Source organism: Phoxinus phoxinus (assembly GCF_949152265.1).
Source record: "Phoxinus phoxinus genome assembly, chromosome: 7".
Classification (NCBI taxonomy): domain Eukaryota; kingdom Metazoa; phylum Chordata; class Actinopteri; order Cypriniformes; family Leuciscidae; genus Phoxinus; species Phoxinus phoxinus.
In genome coordinates, this window is record NC_136882.1 from 24,535,582 (window position 1) to 24,553,890 (window position 18,309).

Sequence of the window (18,309 nt, forward strand, 5' to 3'; positions counted from 1 at the left end):
CATAGTGTCCAATATTCCACACTTTTTTGGTTTAAATACACCATCTGGATATTTAGTGCACTATGGGTCACTGTTTTTTCTCTCTCTTCAATAATAAGAACCTTACAGTAGACCTTTACTTCACCTTCAATGTGCTTTTTTTTTTTTTTGCCTATTGAATTTTCTGGATCCATCACAAGAAGCCATCTGAGGCCTAATGATCTGCGGCCATGTACACAGTTTATCTTCAGTCCAGCAGTGTAATGAGTGGGAAGAGCTCCACTGAGCCTGCTGGGCCAAGGGATTCCATTAGCACGAAAATGGTGTGACTGTTTCTACTTTTTTGTTCACAGCTCGGCAAACAGATGTTTTCTTGCGTATTCATCAAGTTGTCCAGGCTCATGAAGCGCATGATGCTTCTGGATATGACTTAATGCAGAAATGCATGCCTCTGGGAAATGAATTGAGGGTCATCAGACTTTCTGTGTGAGAACTGCCTTCAAAACCAAGAAGCATGCGGATTGTGATTCAATTTGCGTTTTTTGGCTTGCTTTATCCAGTAATTGTTTATTTTTTTCTTGCTGATGAAGAACAAACAGGTGTTTTCTGTTAAAATGACAGGATTCATCATGTGAATACACAGTATACGGTTTGGTACTGATGCAGATTTACAAATTCGTTTCCAACTCCCAAGCTCTCGAATCGATCTGATTCTGAGTTAATTCGATTTGATTTTGTTATATTTGTTACAATGTTTCAGGCTGATTCAACTAGTTACTTATGTTTTTGAACTAATTACTGTCATCTGGACAGTCATTTGTTTGTGAATCAGACGGCAGCCATTGACGGCTTGGTTGGAGCCAATTACCCCCCCCCCCTAACTTTTTTGAGGTTGAAAGTTAGAATAATTTCAAACAGGGAGGACAGCTAGATGATGTGAGGTTACAATACGGAAAAAGCTGTTAGCAAATTAGCAAGTGAATCTAACTAATTCATAATGTGTTTTCCCCCTTTTAATGTCCATGAGGGTCCCGCCATGTGCATATATTGATGAGCTCAAATGCAATCTAATGCTGTGCTGTCAACACTTGTCGTTGAGGTTTGGTGGTGCTTCCCCTAGTGTAGAGCTAATGGAAGATGCTAAAATGAGATAATTAAGGAACCAAATAATGCTGCACTTAGACAACCACTGGGGGTACAACGGAAGACTATGTGTGTTAGTGCAGATGCAGTGGCTAGGAGAGTGGAAGAAGGATTAACAAAACTGATTTAAAGGGATTAGCAAGTACCACTGAATCCAAGGAGCCACCAGAGCCCCCTACCACACGCTCTTCAAGCCGTAATCCTTTTCAAGTGTGCCACAGAATTGGTGTTCCCTGTAATCTGCCCGATTCATATGATGAAACCCAATACACTTGACAACCTCTGTGAACGGGGGCAGACGAAAAACAATGACTGTAAAATGCCGCTCAGCCAAAGCTGGATTAGTACAGAAGCAAGTGTTCCACTGGAGCTCCTTTCACAGATGGACTTCATGGAGGTACTGGCGTCAAGAGCCTCTGCATGATGCCACTGTCTTTCTCACAATGGATACTTTTTTATCCTAGATCAGTTATATGTTTCTCTTATTGCATCCATACCTCATGCTCAAGCTAAAAGGGAGGGTGTGGATCTATGCTAATGTTCCCTATCCATCATGTGGATATTAAATGGCAATCACTGCTGATAAGAGGGGCCTGAATGTGCCTACAGCCACTTAGAAAACAAAAGGAATGTGTGTCCATCAACAATAATGGGCCAGGGATGCATATTCAGTAAAACATACATTAGTGCCTCAAATGGACCTGGGAGGAGGCTGTCCTTGCTATTTGAGCAAAATGGGAAATTTAATTACACGACCATTTGGCGCAAGCAATGGTAACATCACTTGAGGCGCTGCCAAGTCACGTCCCTCTTCCCCATCCAAAGGGAATGATTTGAAGAGGAGTGATTGGATGGCTCGAAGACCAATGGAGTCTCAGGTATCGCTTTAATGCGATGGACTGGAGGAATCATGGTGCCTGTGGTAATTATTTTGCTGCCGTTCTGTTGGGAGTTGGGTGGCGGGGCAGCTGTAATTAACGCTGGGCTGATGGATCCGGTGACTTCCTGCTCAAGGCACACTTCAGGGATGGCACGGCAATAAGAATAAGCGTGGTCTCCAGAGGCCGAAACTGCCATACGTTCTGCCTTTAAATTATTACAGAGAGATGAGTGATAGCCCATATCCAGATAGGTGGGCAAACTCTGGTTTAAAAGGATAGTTCACCCAAAAATCTAAATTCTATTATCATTTACTCACACTCGTGTGGTTTTAAACCTATATGACGTACGTTCTTCTGTGGAATATAAAAGAAGATATTGTGAGAAATATATCAGTGTTTGTTTCTTCTTATTCTTGGAGGTAAATTGTAACCAAAAGTGTTCACAATATATTCTTGTGTTTAGTGATAACAGATTTTGGGTGAATAATTCATTTTAGCTTTGTCTTTTAGCGTAGCATAAATAACTTTTCATAAAAATGTGGCACATTTGAGAAGATTCTTTTTTTAAAGGGATAGTTCACTCAAATAATAGGGCACCATCTCATGTTGTTTCAAACCTGTATGACCTTTTTTTTGTAGAACACAACAAGAGACTTAATAAATGTACACACTATTCAGATGCATGAGGCATATGGCCTACTTTATATAGTGCATATTTGAACATTGTGGAGCTTAACATAATTTTTCCCCAATTCACTTTCATTGTATGGAAAAAGCAGCAATTAAAAAAATTTTTTTTTGCGTTCAACAGAATAAAAATGTATACAGGTTTGAAGCTGTAAATTAAAGAATTAGAATTTTTAAGTGAACTTTGCCCTTAAGCCAAATTTGTCAACAGGGTTTACTTCTATTAGACGCTTTTTAAATGAATATTCTTTTAAATATAAATTAACCAGTTGTCATTTAACTCCCATTAAAAATAAATCTCCGGATGAACACGCAAGTGGACTGGCCACAGACTGAACAATGAGTCGTTTAATTGATTCAGAGGTTAACGATCCAGTCTTAGCATTGCGCTGTTAGTTTTTAAATGTCAGATCTCTCAAACCTGCCCTTTGTGTCAGCGGCAGACAATGAGAGCGTGTGTGCATGTATGTGCACAGGTTAAGTTGTAACTTTCTGCAAAGGTCTATTATAGAGCACATTGTTACAAGACCAGTCAGTGGTTCAGCATAATAACACTGAGCCTATTACTGTACATGTATGAAATCAAAGCCATGATATCATTTGAAGCACTACCCTTGTGACAGCAGGGAACTCTTTGGTCTTTGCTCTGTGTCCTCAAAATGTCAGATTTTTATCTTTCTCTGGATGTCCACCTAGCACTGCAGAGAGGAAGGTTTCAGGCCATGGTGAGAAGAATGTTCCTGTGGTTAAGTGCTGTCCTTTGCTTTGAGGCTTTCTGGAAAAAAGAGCATTTAATGACCTGTGAAGGTGGATAAAAGAAAAACACATCCAAGTGATCAGATAATATCCTCAGCAGGGCGGTCACAAGCTTGGCCACAGTCAGAGTTTGGCCTCAAATCCATATTAGAAACGTCTGTGTCTTATCAATGCATGCTGAGGCTTTAGAAAAGCATCACAGAGTGAAAGAAAAAAAAAAAAATCCATCTTTTTTATTTATCTTACCCCTGTTTGCAGCTCAAAGGCTACTCATGAGGAACTCTATCATTTTTCTGAAAGATCTGTCTGCATGGAACGTCCTGGCTCTGTTAGCTAATGAGTGCTTATTTAAACCACTCACACACGCAGGACATTGAAGCAGAGCTATCCAACAGCTATGTGGGCACGCAGCATGCTGGGATATAAGAGCACAAAGTCTTGTTTTGACATGATAATAGTGTTAACCAGGACTACGTTGAAAGACTTAAAGGCCACAAAGCAAGATCTTTTTAGCCTCAAGGGCTGTACTCCTTATTTTTATAGTACGTCTTTTATATTAACTCATTTCAGTTTCTGAATGAATTAATAAATAAATAAATAAATAAAGCACACTGACTGTACATATGCCACAGTATCTCATATAACTGAAATATGTGTAATTTAACTAAAGTTTTATAGGCCACACAGACATGGACGGATGGATGGATGGGTGGGTGGATGGATTTATTTATTGATTTATAGTTTATTTCCCAGAATGTATAACAGAAAATTTCTCTTCCTGTCATTTAGAATTCCAATGTAATGTCATGTGTCCAATTCAAATCAATTCTTAAATACAAATTTGTTTGTGTTAATCCATGTTTGTGAGTTATTGCACTTGTGGTTGCCACAGTAATGACAACATCACATAGGCCACAAATGTCTTGAGGGGTCGTGTGTTGAATAATCCTGCTCTAGTTTAAAGCTGAATATGTTTACTCCAACAATGGGGTATATATCACATGCATAAACTGAACTAATTGCTGCATTGTTATAGTCAGTGTAAAATTGTCATGTAAATCTCTAATTGCAATATTTTTATGTTGCAGTGCAGTGCTTCAGTCTGGTCAGTGTGATCTACAGTGGAAAAGGTAATGCTGCTATATTTTACAGTGTACATTACTTTCTTCGACACAACAATTATGGAGATGAGTTTTTCATCCATGCGTTCCAATTGTCTGACTGTGTTTTCATATTAACGACATATTGATCTCAGATTGCTGGAGCATGTTATTTGGCTACAAACATAATGGCCATCATAGCACCATTTCAATTGCAACGGTGTCACCTGCCTTTTGAGACCACAGCATTGGAATATGCAGGTTTATCATGCCAGAGTCTCTTGTATATAGTACTGATCTCACAAAATCATGTAGTACTTTTGGGCTCTGTCATGTGTAAGGTCTGACAAGGTGTGTTTGGCATCAGATGGGAGGAGGGATGTGAAGTGTTGAGTTACTACGTGTTTTATTCAAAGTGGAATTTTAGCTAGTTTACCGACCATGCAAACAGCTTTGATTATAACAGGAGTGATCTAGTTTCAATGTAGAAGTAGTGTCAAGCATATGCGTAGAGCTTTCAGTTAAGTTGATCAGTATTTATCAAGCATTTATTTGAAATTGCATCTTGGATAATATGGAGTAAGTTCAAAAAGTAACATTTTATTTTTAAATAGCAATATGGTAACTACATCTAACTAGGGCTGTCAGTCGAGAGTTTTATTATATTTATTTTAAGTATTTATTTGATTATAATTAAGAATAAAATTGTGTCAGATCAGTATGTCATTGGATAGACATTACACAAAGAGGCTGTAGAAGTCAATATATTATTTGTTTCATTCCCATATCATGTTTTGACATGTCAATATGTCCGAGGTAGCCTTAGGGCTTTTCATAGAAAATGTATTCTTGGATAACGTTTTTTCAGTGTTAGTCTATGTACACATGCATATCGACATCTTTGGCTGTTGTGTTACATCTTGTGTGCCGAATTTTTACGTTTTTAAAATGGATCTCAAGACCTCTGTGTGTCATTCTGCTGCATACCATCTAGCTGTCTTTGAACACAGAACGTATTGGGCATGATTAATTGCATACATTTTTTTTAATCATGTTTTTTTTATTTAATTAATGAGTTTAATTGACAGCTCTACTTGTAACACTTTACCCCAACACTGATGATGTGTCAGACAGATTCAAGAAATGATCCCTGATGGAGTTTGGTTAGTTAGTTAACATAGCTGAGAGCTGCATGCATGCAACATGGGTATTTATAACCCTTACAGCAGAATGTTAGACATCGATGGATCATCCTCTGCATAGAAAGTGAATGAGATAGGGCAAATTAATTGAGACAGTGAGAGATCAGCGCAGTTGCTCAGGCTCAAGGGCGAGTGGCCAAATTTAAGTCAGATTCTATTGAAGACACCGTGTAGCCTAATTATTCTGGGCTTCACATCTGCTTGTGTGTCTCAGTTGCTGCTTCTGTCTTTTCAGTTTAGTGAACCTTGGAGGCCCCTGCCTGTTCTGAAGAATCCACCCACTCACTGTAAACACACACACACACACACACACACACACACACACACACACACACACACACGCACACACGCAGACAGTAATGAGAGGCAATCTGTGAGAAAAAAAACACACACACACATGGCAAACTACCCACAGCCACTGCAACTTTCCTTGCTGTTCATCGGCAGAACGTTTCCAAACTGCATTCCGCCTCCACACCTCATGTCTCTTCACACTGCCTGTCTTCCCATGATTCCTCACTCCCCCCCAACCCTCCACAATCACAATCCCCCCCCCCCAACCCTCTGCAACCCCCCCCCCCCCCCCCCCCCCCTCTGTGTTGCGCTGATGTTTCCACCATGGCTTTTGGGAGATGGAAGTTGTGAAAACCTCCCGATTGGCCTTGCAGAAGGAAGAGACAAACAAAAGGGGAGCTGAGAGTTGTTTGAAGCCTGTTGAGGGGAAGGAGAGAGAGCAAGAGAGATGGCAGGATTGAGGAAGCTGTAGAGCAGGGGCTCAGCTGCTCCCTGGAGGGCTGGCAGAGGGTTTTCGGGCAAGGGAGGATAGATCTGGGTTGTGGAGAGCGAGTGAGGGAAGAAAAGAGAGGAAGAGAAGCATAGCTTTACCCTCGGTGGCTGGCAGCACAAATTGACAGAATTCTGTCGTAGCCACGTTCTCCATCCAAGGCCGAGATGAATTTGTGTCGTCCCCTCTCACGCTCTTGTTAGTCGGCATCCAGAGGGAACGGCTCCACCACGCGCCAAGAAAAGAGAGCTCAAACTATGACTAAAACTGTGTCTGAGCCAAGCAGGAGAATACTGACTTCTCTCTGGAAGCCGTTTGAAGCGAATAGTACCGACTGGAGCATTTCTTACACTTATGGATTAGGCTTCAGGTTTAGCCTTGACCGTACAGTATCTTATTTTCTTGAGAAAAAGAGCCCCGGGTCTGTGCTGCTACTGCAAACTCATTGTTTCTCAGTGTATTACACAGCCCTTTTAGCCTCTGCTTCCCCTGGGCCGTGTCACCTTGTCCGTTTCTGTGCCCTTAACTCATGCTGAGGCCGAGGTCGACTGTTGTGAGCAGCTTATCTATTGATCCCGCCGGAAATCCAGCCGCGTTCAAGAAAATATGTTACAAATTGCATTATGATGATGAACATTTTCCTCCGTAATGCTAATGCTATTATACAGACAGCTCCATCAAATTCAATCAGCAGATGTGCGAGTCTAGAGCAGGACTGGGTTTGAAACGAGGGCAGTGACAAGTAGGTTCAGTCATTTTGTGTGTCCTAAGGATCCGTGATACATTATTAATGAGGTACCTCTAAGACCATAACTGTCATTTGGGGTGAGGACATTCTCACCACTTTTTGTCCCCATAGCATTAGGAAAATCTTGTGAATCTAATACAAAATAAGCATTTGAAATTGTTGATAATGAGTTGTGTTATAATGAGTGGTGTTACATTCTGGAATTGGTTATATTGTCAATGTTGTGTAGTTTTGACATAGAAATAATAGAAATACGCAAAAACACTCTTACGGACTGCCATGCTACAGATCAGACTACTTGGAGCAGATGAAACAAAGGAGGAAGATGATGGTGAGGAGGAGGAAGAGGGAGGTGCTCATTTAGTCTCCTTTATCAACATATCTTACAACATTACTTATGCCTAAAAAAGTAGACCTGCATAAAGTAATCCAATACATTAATCGTCTGTCATAATGCATTTGGACTGCATTGCATTGTTTTTTCAAGGTAATTTATACATTTTTCAGTGTCTTGGAAATACTTTCTGGAAATACATTACTTCTGAGCACCAACACCCAAAATTATGCACATTTAAGATTATTAGAATAATTATAGATTCTCATCTCTCGTGATTCTCATCTCTATCTATCTGTCTGTCTGTCTGTCTGTCTGTTGTCCGTCCATCCATCCATTCATTTTTTTTTTGCCATTTCATGACTTTACATCCAGAACTTCTGAGCACCAACACCCAATGTGATGCATATAAGATTATTCAAATAATTATAGATTATTAGACTAATAATATGCTGTTTCAACATTGAAAACCCTTAATTCAGAATTATAGCACCTTTAGTCTGTGTTTGTTTTTTCATAATGCGTTTCATCTATCAAAATTAATGCTACACCTCTTAAAAATAACACAGAATTACCATAAAATACAAGGTATTGCCAATTTTTTGTTGGATACTTCCTGTGCCTATTATGATAATCTAGAACTAATTTTGCTGCCACATACTGCTTTGTAACAGTTGGATTATTTCATATATAATCTAAACATTCACAAATCCTTACAAAATGTTCCTATCATATATTTCACCCTCTATTCACATCCACCGAGACCGTCTTCTGTCTGACAAATTCTCCACATGTAGTCGAGTCTCTACATCTTCCTCACTCTCCTGGATTTTCTCTTATCTCTTCTCCGTGATATACATCCAGGCAGGAAGCTACAGCTTCTTAGATTCTATCGCGTCCTGTTTGCCTTGTTTGAGCGAATGACTGAACCTTAGCCCTGTCGAGGAAAATGAGATCCGGTGCTAGACCAGAGAACGAGAAATGTTATCTCCGAGTTGGAGGGCCCAATCCACCAGTCCGTCAGTGTTTACCTGCCAGGTGACAACATGATAAGACCCTTAAAGCTGAAGAACAGCCCCTCTCATTTCATCTATCACTCTCCCATTAGACACTCTGACCTCAGACCTGTTGTATTATCTGAGCATTTAACCATTAGCAACCATTTGTTCCTTGGAAATGTATAGTGAGGCACAAGAGATCGTAAAGGGCATATGGTGTGGCTTGCTCTGATTAGAGACCTTCCAACACTGCCAAAAGAACCATAACCTGGTTCAATGACCATGGTATTACTGTGCAATTACTGTGTGATTTCATGTAATATTCACATTTTCTGGGATTTTGATTTTGTGGGTTTCATAAGCCATAATCATCAAAATTATAACAAATAAAGGCTTGAAATATCTCACTTTGCATGTAATGAGTCTATTATAATATATTAGTTTCACCTGTTAAGTTGAATTCTTGAAATAAATCAACTTTTTGATGATATTCTAATTTTATGACCAGCACCTGTATGTTTATACTGACATATAATAAAATAATGGTTTGTATTTTTAAAAACATCTAACATGTGTCGTTATGTGTTGTGAGTTGGTTCACATGATTTAAGTTTCACGCTTCAGAACTTTCATTAAGGGAATATAATGAGCATCAATGCTCGCTGGTTTTCACTGTGCATTGTGGGACTTTTTAGGGAGCGATTGAGACAGCCCTTAAAGTGCCCCTATTATGGTTTTCCGAATATTCCCTTTCATGCAGTGTGTAATAGCTGTTTGTGAATCTAAACGTTCTGCAAAGTTGTTAGTGCACAATAAATTAAGTTAAAAAGAAAAATCGACTCCGAACCATTTTTCATTCGAATCCCACTGCTTAGGGGAGACCGGGGACAGTTGCAACTAGAGGAAAGTACTCTATTTATATTGTTAGGGGAGGGGCCAGCCTCAGTGGCTCCAGTGCATCAAGTAGGGGCGTGTCCAGGAGCTCAGGGGCTCCAGTGCGTCATCGAGGCCCTGTTTTTGCCCCGACCCAAACAGTCCAGAACACTGCAATGGTGAAAAACTGTTTAACGGTCTAACTCCACAAGTCAGTACTTCACACAGTTCACAGTCTTTGTGATATGTTTTAGCAATACATTTTTAACATTTAATGTGTTAAGATTTTTAATTTTTTTATTTACAGGGACCTTAACAGGGATTTTTTTAATATAAAAAAATAGTTTGGTCTATAGTCCAAATAGTCTCTGAGTAACTGAGAGAAATGCAAAAAGTGTTGCAACTGTCCCCGGTCTCCCAATGGTTCTACATCACTAGTAAAGATATTTGCATAATGCCCATCCTGACCAGCCGCCTTTCCACTGCACACGACAAACGACAGCCGTCGGACCGGAAGTCATTCATTTCCAATGGAGAGTCGTACGGGAGCTGCGGGGAGTTCCGATATGCGTATGCGGAAAATTCGGATCCGTTTTGAGCTTTGGATCCGTTGAAATATCTGAACTTCTGCGGCTAGACCGCATGCGACCATAGACAGTATATAAACTGGACACAGCGACCCCATAGGTTTCAACGGAGAAAAATTAAGTCAATTAGAAGCACTCACTTCCTGATGGCCGGGCGAACTGCGCAGGCTCAAACTGAGCTTGACGACGTAGATGTCACATGAGCAACCTGTCTGACAGCTGTAGGTCTTCTAGGGTTGGGCATCGTTTTGATTTGAACGATTCTGATTCTGATTCCGATTCTTCCTTTCGATTTCGGTTCTTTTCGATTCTCGATTCCGATTCTTTGAGGGGTGGAGTCATTTTATTTTGATCCGAATGTTCCAATACATATAAATAAAACATCTCCAGTTAACTAGCAGAGCATTCATTTCGTTCGTTTGATAAATAAGAGACAATCTAGCACTGAAATGTGCGATCATTGGCGTGGATACAGTGTTTTGTCTTCTGGCTCGTGCACACCGCACTGTCTTCACTCGGACACGCGCTTCAATCCGTTGAGGAGACTCTCTATTCGTTCCGGTGAAATCACAAAATATAATGCACACAAACGTGTCCCTGCTTGATATACAACCACTGATGAGCATAATCGGTTTTGATGAGAGAGAAAAAAAAACTATACAAGTGCGGTTTAGAACCCAGAACATCTGAGACGCTTGACGAAAGTTCTACAACTGGACCATTAAGGTAACTTACACATTAAATAAGCACAGCGGATTTATGTATTTACGAAAATTCTCGGCACTGACAACATGTATTACCTCTCATTAAACGACAAATTAAACCCAATGTACTATTTAAATCGATTGTTGGACTTAATGTTATTGTACATTATATATGTGATTTAGCATTGCATTACCAACCCCACCTGTCTTGTTTTACACTTTTTAAAACAAAGTTACGCCACTGGACACTCCTTGTTCATTTGTACACCATGCAGTTTGTCAAGTGTTGCACTGTGCGAGTGCCGACTCAGGCTTTTTTAAAAGTGAAATAAAGCCACACTTTTGAGCACCGCTTACCGTGCTCCATGGCTGCAACAGAACAAGCGCGGGCACTTTCGGAAATCCGGTGGCAACTTTCGGAAACCAAAACTTGCGCGGAACTGATGATCGGAATCAAATTTTTTTCTCTCTAAACGATTCCAATGGCATCGTTATTTTTTAAACGGTTCCAAGTTGGAACCGGTTCTCGATGCCCAACCCTAAGGTCTTCTAGCTGTGCCGAGAGAAATCTGAATCATTCCCATCCGAATCTCGCAGAGACGGAGAGCGTGAGTATTAGCTGTCCATGAGCTAGCAGCAGGAGCAACTTTATCACTCTCTATGGGCTTCTCCCTTGACTTTATCGGACTTTATGCCTCCACGTCCCCCCGATTGCATGCGAGCTTCTCTGCCAGTCTGTACGATAATTTCTCGACTTGTGCGACAGAGTCGCGTGGTTATGACGCAATCGTTAGCCTATTTTTACAAAAACTGCTTCTACGGGGCCATAACGTAAGATACAAGGTAATGGAGCCTTTTATACATTTTCGTGTTTCTTTAGAAATAAACAATGGACAAATGGAGTCTTTAAACCCCTCAGATGTAAAGTTATTCGCTGCCAAAATGAATGGGAGTCAATGGAATGCTAACAGCAGGTGGGGGTCCGCTAGCCAATGGCGGCGCCCGGGGATGCTTCAGTTTCCGGGGGATAGATTACCCCCTTGCATGCGACCGGTCGACCGGATGTGATGTATTTCTAATCAAAACTATAGAGAGCCTAAGTCCCTCCCCTTCCGGTCGACCACCATGGGACCTTATTTCGGAAAAATATTGTATGGTAGTCAATGGCGAGAGACAACAAATATTTTGATCTCGTTTGAATTGTGCCCTGAATTACACATATGATGTTTGTCAATTTAAAAGATACATTTTAAAGTCAAGAAAGTCGCAGTTTGATGTAAAACTGTTGAGGTATAAGACTGTGAAAATACGTAATTACAAAGACTACAAACCCAGAAGGCGCACATGCGACGTCATACCTTTTCTCTCAATGAATGAAGCTAACTTTACTGAAGCTAACGTCTGTCATTTTTTCTATAGTCTTACATTATAATCCTAACGTTACGCCGTCATGCCTGACTCGTGTTTTGAGCCAGAATACACACATACGAGCAACGGATCTTGTGACGTAGGCTACATAGTGCGAGACGAGAGATGTAGTTCATCGAGCGATTTTCACATACAACTAAACGTTACTCTTCTGTTTTATGACAAACTGCGACTTTCTTGACTTTCATATTTACCTTTTAAATTGACAAACATCATATGTGTAGTTCAGGGGACAGTTCAGACGGAATAAAAAGATAAGTTATCTCTCGCCATTGACTTCCATACATATTTTTTCCGAAATAAGGTCCCATGAGCCGGAAGCGGAGGGGCGGGACTTAGGCTCTCTATGAGCACGAGGCTAGAATTACCAATATTGTAACTCTTTAATGTTATTCTGTAAAAGCTATTTCTGTAAAATGACGGTTAGCCTATTAATAATATGGCAGAAAAAATATATTTTATAATTATTAAATCAATATTTATATTGATTAGCTCTATAAAATCTACTATGTTTTTATTTTTATTTTAGATGTATTGAGGGTCATTTGTTTTGTGTGGATATATTCATGCTTTTATTACATTAATTAAAATCATTCCAAGGGTAACGGTTGCTTCACGGCCAATATCAAAGTTCCATGCGACTGACACTAGGGGGCGAAATGCGACAATCGTATGCGAATGTCGTGTGTAGTGGAAAGGCGGCTTCAATCGTCATTTTACTGACGACTTCTTCTCAAATCTCGGAGTTTCAGGATTCGCAAAACGCTTGCTCTAGATTCTAGAAAGATGGGTCAGTAACGTTACCAAGTTATTTTTTTTGGAACAGCTTGCTCAATCACAACCTGTAAGTATGAATAATTATTAATGCATATATTTTCTACCGGGAGTTTCCGGCTAATTCGCGTTATTACTGTCTTACTGAAATAGTTCAGCTATAATCAGCTGTGGGCCACTATTACCTAAAACTGTGTCTATTAATGCAGATTGTCTGTCGTTCTTACTTTGAGTAAAGATAGCTAAAGGATGGAGCAAGATTTGTTTAGCAAACTTTAATGTTACGGACTGACAATCTGTGCGTTCGGGAAAAGTCCAGAACGGCCGTCCAACCGAGGGCCGTCGCCACAAAAAAAAAGTCTAAAGCCCGGTAAGTTACAAGCCGACGATCGGCCGTTGGGCAACGTCAGACCGTTTTTGAGCGTCGGCCGACGTAGTTTTCCCGGTGTGTTCCGCACCGTTGGCTCTAATCTGACGCCGTCGGTTTTTTTCACCGTTGGTGAAAGAGGGAACACTGATTGGCTGTTCAGCTTACTGAACGAGTCAGTGCACGAGAATAATAGCGAGCTAAGTCAAAACGGTATGGCTGTTCTAATGTTTCGTCATCTTACCTGAGTGTTCCTTAGCGATTATTTCAATATTAACATGAGTAGAATGGAATAAAGACAGTGTTCAGCCAAATTGATATTCAAAACGGTGAGCACGCTCTGCTTTGTTTATGGTTTGTGTAACTTATGCAGCCTGCAGCATCGGTTTCCCTTGATTGACGAATATAGATGAAAATATCTGCAGAAATAGACAGTGTCTCATTTGGTTACATTATATTTTAATTGTTATATAGTATAGGCTAGTTACTATATGTTTTATAATTACAAGTTTGTGTAATTTGGGTTTTCTGTAGCCATGACATTTCATTGTATTTTATTTTCAATGCAGATAATGGCATTGTACATTTTTGTTTTTTATTTGAAGGCTGAGACTTAATTAATAAACACAACCCCAATTATCATCATTGGTTTTGAGATGTTACTTGCTGTGAATATACCTAGTCTGATAGGCTACAGTATTGTCACATTATCTGGCATAGTATCAGGACATCCTGGCTAGTGTCTGTCGCGCACGGCTAGGGGGCGAATGGCCGGATGATGGGCCTATTTGGGAGAAAGTCCAGGGCTGTTTTTTAACCCCAGTCCGACTAACATACGCTGTTATAGATACAGTTCCTGCCTGTGCACCGCAATAAATTAGAAATATACACATCGGTTTGTTGATGGACATACTCTTGTTAATGCTGATGGTGAGGAATTTCAGCTGCAACATCTCATAACGTACGGGTTCTGAATATGTTAGCCTTACTGTTATCTATAAGCTAGTGTGCTCCAAAACAATGACAACATTTCCATTTAGAAGACCAAACCCAAGGTTGAAAATGAAAATCGGGTTGATGTAAACATCCAACGTCGGACAGACGTTGGATTTTGGTTGGAAATGAAAGCCTGGTTGACGTCAGAAGAACCCGACTGATGTTTCTGGAGTATTTTACCAGTATCTGCACTTTCACTCAAGTAAGGAAGTTGTGTACTTTGTCCACCTCTGCTGATCAGTGCCCCCCTTGACTACTGAACTAGGAAGCTGATTAAGACGCACCCTTAATTTTCTAATCTGTAAAAAGCAATAAACAAATTCATAAACCGTTCTTAGCTTGCTTTGTCTGTAGCCAGAATATGACTTGCTTTTTCTCTGCAAAAAACATTATATTAATAATCACTATTACAAAATCAAGAGCTATAATCAACAATAATTATCAGTTTAGATTGTTTATGACCTTGTTTATGAAAAAAAACACAGTTTAAGGGGTTAACATTAATTTATACATTTAAGCATAATTGGCATAAGATTGCGCATACAAACACGCTCAATAAAGCACTGCGTAATTATAAAGTGGTTGTATTGCTTTTGTTCATTTTCTACAACCAACAATTCAAATATGGAGAAAAAACTTTGTGATTAGCACAGTCCCATTTGTTATTGATGACTACACAAAGAAAGGGAATGAAGCACACAAAAAATGCTTTGTTTTCAACATAATTACAAATCAGTCTGTGCAGAAGGGAGCCTCTGTTTTATTTATGCTCATCCAGTTGTTGTTGTTTTTTTTCTTTCCCACAGTGCTGTTACCAGTCATGTTATTGTCAGCTTGTGTCTTCTGGATGTCTCTATTGATCTGAGATGTGGTGTTACTGGAATCCTGTTGTGGCCCCAAGCAGATACATGCTGAATTGGCTGCGACCATCCGGCAGCTAAAACAAATCTGGAGGGATGAAGTACGGCCAGAGGCAAGTAAAAAAAAAAAAGAGAGTAGGACCACACGATCACATGCACTTTTAATTACGCACAGTCTTCAAGCGTTTTTTAGCATCTGTGTGCATCAAGCTCAGAAGAAAAACAATATGGGATTACCTGCGGGATGGCGTCCGGGCTAGACAGAAGTCTGCTGTTGATACTCAGGGACAGTCTGTGAAATCTCGCTTAAGGGGACATGTTACAAAATAACAGGGCTTTTCTAGTGACAGAGGCCCCACTAGGGACAGCAGAGTTAAGAATGAGGGGGTGAGAAAGGGATAAGGAAAGAAAGAGGAAATGTATCCTTATCCCACTTGTCCTACTGACATGCATGCACAGGTGTATGTTAAAAGAGTTTTGAATTAGCCTGACTGCCAGTGAAAGAGAGGACACTGTGATGTCTGGAGGACTTCTCTGGACTGGTCTCCTGCTGAGCTGTGGGCTCTGGGACTGGTGTACTTCCGCCCCTCGTGCCCACCTTCTCCACCCGCTCCGCCCATCCTGCAGACGGAAAAAGGAAGGGAGGGATGGACTCTTTGTGAATAATTTATTCCACTCCTGTGCATGACTGCAAGTGTGTAGCCAGGCAGAAAGAGGACAACAGAGTCAGGACAGTACCAGCTCCCAACAGAATGACCCACTAGATTGGTGCAAACCATATGGAAAATATATATACACTACCAGTCAACATTTTTGGAGCGGTAATATTTTTTATGTTTTTAAAAGAAGTCTATTCTGCTAACCAAGGCTGCATTTATTTGATAAAAAAACAAACCCTGTAATATTGTGAAATATTATTACAATTTTAAACAGCTGTTTTCTATGTGAATCTATAGTAATGTGTAATTTATTCCTGTGATCAAAGCTGAATTTTCAGCATCATTATCAAATATTATTACAATTTAAAACAGCAGTTTTTTTATGCGAATATATAGTAAAGTGTATAATTTGTTTCTTTGATCAAAGCTGAATTTTCAGCATCATCATAACATCATTACAGTCATTGATTCTTCAGAAATCATTCTAATATTATGATTTGATGCTCGAGAAACATTTCTCATTATTATCAATGTTGAAAACAGTTATTTACATTTTTATTTCAGGATTCTTTGATTAATAGACAGTTTAAAAGAACAGTATTTATCTGAAATAGAAAGCTTTTGTAACATTAAACACTACAGTTCAAAAGTTTGGGGTCAGTACGATTTTTTTTTAAACATTTTTTGGGGGAAATAAATAAAATAAATCAATACTTTTATTCATCAAGGATGAATTAAATTGATCAAAAGTTACAGTAAAGACATTTATAATGTTACAAAAGATCCTATTTCAAATAAATGCTGTTCTTTTGAACTTTCTATTCATTAAAGAATCCTGAAAAAAAAATGGTACAGAACTGTTTTCAACATTGATAATAATAATGAATGTTTTTTGAGCATCAAGAATAATTTCTGGAGGATCATGTGACACTGAAGACAGGAGTAATGATGCTGAAAATTCAGCTTTGATCACAGGAATAAACAACATTTTAAAATATATTAAAATAGAAAACCGTTATTTTAAATTGTCATAATAATATTTAACAATTATTACTCTTTATTTTTCATTTTATTTAAATAAATGCAGCCTTGGTGAGCAGAAGAGACTTCTTTTAAAAACATTAAAAATCGTACCTATCCAAAACTTTTGAACGACAGTGTATATCTTAAAATACATCGTGGGTACCATATAGGAAAGTTGTGATTAAGGAAAGTATGTCTATGTTTAGTATTGACAAAATATAAAGAATGTAAATAATTCTGGAGCAGTTATGCTATTTGTAGAGTGAGGCTTTTATTTATTTTTTATTCTTGATGCTGCACAGTTCTCTCCTGTCACTCTGCAAAGAAATCAAGGTCAACGTGGACCTCCCACCGGGTGATAAAAGGTCTCTACCTGCCCACCACACAGCTGGATGCCAGCCGCAGATAGTAATCAGGCCACGTCCTTCTACTCTCTGAGGAAGATTTGTAGTCATGCTGTCAGACATCTGTATATTCAAATCATTTTCATTTAGGGAGGAAGAACAAGTCTCAGATAGATGATGATTTGATAGGAGAATCCATTGAGTGTAGTTTTGACACATGAAGGGATTTGATGCAGAAGGAGATATGCCGTATTGTCTGCTGCTGCCGGAGAAGAAGATGTGCCAGAGTTTCTCAGGAGAATGAATAATCTCTCATTCACTAAAGCCCTCAGTCTTTCTGTATTCTACATAGGATATCTTTTACATTAATGGGAAAATGACCATGCGAGGGCAGGCTGGTCCCGGTGTGACAGAAAGAAGCGTGGACAAGAGTTGATGGGGTAGTCATGACTGCGAAATTGTCTCTTGTCTCCTCTGTGAGACGTTTTTGTGGTGTAGTAAATCAGAACCAATAGTCTTTGCCCTTCAGAAGATTGCAGGAAAAGAAAAAAGTGACCAAGGGTGGCTCCAGAATGAGTGAATATTTGCAAATAATATGCATTTGTTAGCATAATGCGCTATTTCTACCTGATCTGACCCTTAAAAATGACTTTTGTTGGTTGTTAAAGCGAATGTAACATTAAAATAAACAAATAGGGCTGCACAATTCATTGAAATAAAACTGATATAGTAATATATCTTATGAAATTGCGATTAACAGATCAAAAGTGATTAGATTTAAATAAAGTCTGTTGCACTGCGTGTTGAAGAGCGGCACAGTGTTCATTAATACGTGCAGTTTATGATACCAGGTTTGGTTCACAGTAAATACTGCTTCTCACGAACTTCACCTACAAGCGTTGAGACATGCATATGAGAACTATAGGCTCACTTTATTTACGTTCACATTTATTGCCAATATTTTTTATGGAAAGAAATTTACAGCATTTCACCAATGCAAAATTTTCTATATCCTAATCATTTGTTAACAACATGTATTCATTACTTCAATGAGCTCATTGTTTCTGCCTTAAATTAATACA

General features: G+C 39.4%; 1 long non-coding RNA gene across 10 annotated transcripts in view; it reads left to right on the forward strand.

Annotated features, from left to right (window-relative positions):
• The window catches only part of LOC307001416, a 138,633-nt gene that overhangs the window by 63,344 nt on the left and 56,980 nt on the right, over positions 1-18,309 (forward strand). For all 10 annotated transcript variants that reach the window (XR_013798224.1, XR_013798225.1, XR_013798226.1 and 7 more), the window contains exons 2-3: positions 4,535-4,576; positions 15,148-15,314. This is a non-coding gene — a long non-coding RNA (uncharacterized lncRNA). The remainder of the gene's footprint in view (positions 1-4,534; positions 4,577-15,147; positions 15,315-18,309) is intronic.